At 34.6% G+C, this 5,638-nt stretch overlaps 1 pseudogene; it reads right to left on the reverse strand.

Moving 5' to 3' along the window:
• Nucleotides 1–396: 396 nt before the first annotated feature.
• LOC143546727 (MLO-like protein 1) lies at nucleotides 397–5,005 on the reverse strand (annotated as a pseudogene).
• Nucleotides 5,006–5,638: the final 633 nt, after the last annotated feature.

Genomic DNA, 5,638 nt, shown 5'->3' on the forward strand with positions numbered 1-5,638 from the left:
AGTTGTGCAAGTTGTTTAAGATTATGCAGATTTTATGTTGTATGTTTTAATATAAATATGTGACCAAAGTGTCTTGTAAAAGTGTGGTTGTTTAATCCCTTTAATACAAAAAAAGTTTTGCGCTTTTAATTACCAACACACTCTTTACCAGTTTAACGGGGTGCTTTTGTTTGTTTTGTAATGTTATTTGAGAAAATAAATGTACATAGCTATTGATTAAATCATAGATAAAATAAAAAAATAAAAAACTAATTGATTTAAAATGGTAATGTTATACTATACAAGTCTACGTCCATGTAAGACACATAAAGCCATGTTACATGCTAATATTGATCCATTTCTAGATCTCGATGATTTCATAAGTTGATTAGGGAGAGAATGTGATATTAATCAACATCAATCTCTACACTGATGTGAATCTTTAGCAATATGAATGCCTTGCAGCTCGGTACCACCACCAACGCCACCACCACTTGAACTGCCACCACGCCCTGAGCCACTAGTGGTGGAATGTGGAGCCTTCTTTTTCTTGGCGTTTTTAGCCCAGCTTATAAGACTTGCTTGGATATGCTCATCAAATATCAACTTCTTGAAATTACTTCCCATCTGCACATCAGGCAACTAACTTGAATATTGTTTGTACTTGAAGTTTGACTACAAAAGTCTAAGATGAAGACTATAACCGAAACTAATTACCTGTGTGACAAGCGCGTAAAGTGGTAGAGTACTATAACTGCACAATACTTGAATAAACACCCTAAAGCAAATGACATATTACAACACAAGTTAACATCTAAAATACGACATATAAATCCTAAAAAGACAAACCTGTGAGACCCTGCTTAGTTTGCTAGTTTATATTAAAAGCAAACCAAACAGGATCTTGAGCAATGGTATGGCGAATGCTGAACTTAATGCCAATATGTTCATTGAATCACGGCTTACCCGATAACAAGTCTTGGAATAATATAAATCATTTTTCCCGTTATGCACGAATCCAGGCCCAATTGAACCTATTGATAAAACACATTTTGTGTCAATTAAATAAAACGTAATAAGAATTCGCCATGAAGAGTAGGTCAAAAGTTGTCCAATGCTAAAAGTAAAAAACTATGGTGCCTAAAACATCATAAAACTCGAGCATTTTAATTTAAAAAAAAATGTATTGTTGTTGTAACATGGAACAGTATTTAATACATTTAACTATTTATAAAATTCACAAGCAAGCACTAAAAAAGTGTTGGTGGGTCAACCCGACCCGCCTGGTTTGACCCATTGCACAATCTACTCAACCCGCTCATTTTTGCCACTTCTAACTTTAGTCATAATATTTTTGAAATAAAACTCACCAATATCCAGAAGAAGAATGCAATCTCGAACGCATTTTGGAAAAGTATAAAATGTATACAAAGAAGAACGATCTTTGGTCGATGAAACCAAAAGTGCTGGTCTGAAGGTTTCACTATCGGTTCGCCTTCTATGACTACTTGCTTCTTAGCAACTTCATGAGCCAACTGAATGATTACATGTTCTAGTTTGGTTCCCACAGCAAGTAGCAACTGAAAATTTATGAATGTTACATTTGTTATACAGAACATTGACACAATTAGACTATTAGCACATAAGAATTTTAAATAGATTAATTTGATGTACGCATTCGAGTTGGATAACACTTACGAAAAAGGGTATAAAAGCTATCCAAAAATATGTATGCCAACCTGAATGAAAACCAAGAAACGAGAATCAATCATGGCACGAAGACTTCAAAAAACGATAATAGTTGAAAATTTATCTAATACTCGATGTCTTTTTCTACAAGTTGTCTGTAGAGACGTAGATGAGGGCGGGTGAGTGTGCATACCGTCAATATTCAGCAACAGGAATATGATAGCAGATACCCACAAGTACCAACTACAATAGATAAAAGCACACATTAGTATACCCTGTATTAAAATAATAGTCAATGTATTTTTCACTTACATTGATCAAACTTGTATACCAAAATAGTCATTAACTTTTTTTCTTATCAATTTGATCGTTATACGCAAATCTTTCCAAGTTTTGTGTCAATGGTCGCAAATGTGGTCCACCTATTCGTGTGTTGTTAGTTTTCATGTTGCAAAGTGTGTAGCAGTCATAATTTATAATTTTAAAAAGTTAATGGCTATTTTAATAAGTACGTTTGATCAATTATTTATTTTCGTGATTTTCCTGACGTTGCAAGGTTCGCTCTAAACCACTTGCCTGATGCCGACAACTTTCCTAGAATCGTCTTCAAGAGCCCGCATCATATATTTATGAAAATTAAACTTTTGGTTTCCCCTGCAGTGCGTCTATAACATCATGAAAATCATTTGTGTGCATTGTAAAAAAATAATAACACAAAGATGGCATTGTTAAATATATTTACCGTAATAAATCCCAGTCGTAGAGCAATGTAATCTGATTCGGTGACTGATCCATAGAATTGCTTGAAGAATGATTGCTTCAAAGTATATTATAGCATAAGAATTGTGCAAAATTAGGTAAAAGAAGATGAAACAACCATGGACTTAAAACGTTCAAAGCAATGCAAGCAACGATGTTAACAAACTCAAGATCGACTAGTTTAATGCTCGAACGAGCACGCTTAAACGAGATTGAGCTTGAGCCTAGCCTATATTGGATCTCAGTTTATAAGCAAGCTCAAGCATGAGCTTCACTTATCAAGCTTGACTAGCGAGTGCATTATTTTTACAATGTTTAATTTATGTATTGAACAAACATTTACATAATGGTTATTATTTATTATTATATATACAATTATGATAAAAATTGCTAACTAATGATTATAAATTTATATACATAATACCAATTTATATACCTTTTGCTTTTGACACTTTTGGTTTCCTCGCGCCTGAAGCTGTGGAGTTACTTACCCGTGTTCAGCGGGTCATGCATAGTAATGTTATGACTCCAAGATCAGCTAATGTAGTTTTTAAAAGATTGGGTTTTGCAATTCAAAAGAGGGTAGCGGCGCAGCTTGTTGCCCGCTTGCCTTCTGTTTCGATGTAAAAAAAAATTGAAATAATAAAGCAATAGAAACAATAAAAGAGCCAAGTTCGAGCTTAGGTGAACTCGGCTCTGCTTACAACACTAATGTCAAGTTTTTTCAAATATTTTGCAACGGTTTTTGTCTTTGGGTTAGTAGTGGAACAAGGTAGTTTTCAACTATAGATCACAACAAAAATTATTTTTTGCATTCATTTCAACTACTTTACCGGCGACAGATAAACTCAACGGATCCCGCCTCTAGTCCCAACCATATTTTGGTAATTGTGGCCAAACAACTATAACAACTTACCAGCCAACCTAAAGCAGCTGAACGTTTGCCAAGACCCATGAAGCGTTTCGCGATGAAATCATGCTCTTGAACATATGTGACTTTCGGCTCAATATCTGAAATCATCATTGCCAAAAGAGTTTATGTTAATACTGGTGTTCATAATTAATTTCCATGTTTTTAAATTTTAATGTTAAAAAGTTTCACCCGTATACCTACAACCCAACCCAACCCAACCCAACCCAACCCAACCAAAACACAGCCCGTTTATTAAACATGTTAGGTGGGTCCACCTGTTAGTGTAAAAAAATTGTGAGGATATAGTAGCAATCTACTTTGAATTACCATTGCTTCCACTTTCCCATTGCTTCCATTGGCTTATCTAATATGCAAACAAAAACAGTTACAAACAAACCATATATAATATGTGAGTTAATTAAAAAACGATCCACAAGAGCGTGTGTTTACTAACCTTAGCCCCTCCAAATACAACGGTAAGAACAGAAAATGTCACGTGCACAACAGCGAGTACAAAAATAAAAATGTGTAGATGATGCAGTGCCTCCAGGGATAACAATGGGACCTTATTCTGTTAATTAGAGCAACATTGGTTATATACACTTCCAGGGAATTTTAAGAAAATTTGTTTATGGGCCCGCCTGACCCGACCCGTTTTGCTTTTTATGATTACCTCTAGAGCACCATAACCGACTGATGTTTGTTTGTTTTCATGAAGCGTGTGTGGGCTAGGTTTTTCATCTAATGAGCAAGGAAGGAAATGTTGTGTAATATTCTCATTCACACAAATCTTGACGATTCTCGACTGACAAACAGATAATAGTAGTGAAACGAACCCCATCAACATCAACTCTTCACAAAAAACAGTACAACTGATTAACCATATATTGTTGCTTAGGAAAGGGGACAAAAAATCACACACAAAAATAGTGCAAACGGGTATTAAACTTCACGTAAGATACTACATATACACAAATGTTTTGACTTTCTGAAAGAAGAATGAGAAAATAACCAAAATGTCCATTTGACCGGTCAATGTGGACAAAATGTCCATTTGGCCAACCTATTATGTTCTCATAATGTCCACCTAAACTCGTTGACCCGATCACTTTTTAATCATTACCAGATTGCCACTTGTCCAACCAACCTCGTCGGAAGCCAAAAATAAATCTCATTGGATGCCTAAATATTCCGTTCAGCTTCAAAAATAAAAATTAAAAATTAAAAAAATAACTAGTGACCATGCGGTTTTTATGGCACATGGAAAAGTCTAGTTGATTAAAAATTTCATGGAGTAATGATTAAAAAATAATTATCGGGCTGATGAGTTTTAAGGTGGATATTTTGAGAATTGGTTGTCGACGGTCAAATGGGCATTTTGGTCATTATCACAAGATGATTACCTTCTTTGACTTTTTGGAGAGCTTGAAAGAGTGGCTTCCGGCCTTCTTTTTTTAGTTTCTGTATGCACACAAAAAACACTTCATTTTTGTATACAAAGTTTAGTGCAATCTTAATATAATATATATTAAAAGAGACCTTGCCGGCATAGTGGAGTAGCCGTTCGACTGCGAGGGAGACACCGATCATGACGGCACAGACGGTGGCAACAACCCAAGTGGGCGTAAACTCTATGGACGTGCCTTCATCTTCATGACCCCCCATAACTTATTCAAACCAATCTACACATAGCAACTTGATTATAGTGCAAGGAGAATAATACAATATAATAATAATTAAAGAAAGAATAATGGATTGCAAGGAAGGATATTGGAATTGAAAAATGAAAATGATGGCCGATGACGGCGATGAAACATTAACTGCATGCCGTCCGACGAGTAGATCTTATATATGGTTTGGTTTATTATTAAAGCTAATGTTTAAATAACCAACCGTTCCTAGATGATGCATGCTTGTCATAACTGCTCAACAATATACATTGATAACTAACCGTACGTATATATATTTTTTATACGTATTTGTAAGTAGTGTTATAATTAGTATTGGATTTTGGTTAAAAAAATTATAGTGACCACATTCGGTCATTATTAGCATGCCATTACATCCTATAGCAATTTAAAAAATGGTTAAATTGAAGACATATAGTCAAATCATATGGCATGTATGATGTGTGAAATATTTAAAAAATACATTATTGACTGTGTTAGAGAAGGAGAAATCGATATGGAACCAAATGTGAATGTTTTGAAGAAAATAAATATTAAAATTTTTGAATAACGTAAACGAGCCGAGCTGAGCTAGCTCATTACGAAAGAGTTGACTTCGAATGTGATTTTT

This window comes from Bidens hawaiensis, unplaced genomic scaffold (genome assembly GCF_021521415.1).
Source record: "Bidens hawaiensis isolate Kalapana, Puna unplaced genomic scaffold, B.hawaiensis_p1.1 tig00014461_1, whole genome shotgun sequence".
NCBI lineage: Eukaryota > Viridiplantae > Streptophyta > Magnoliopsida > Asterales > Asteraceae > Bidens > Bidens hawaiensis.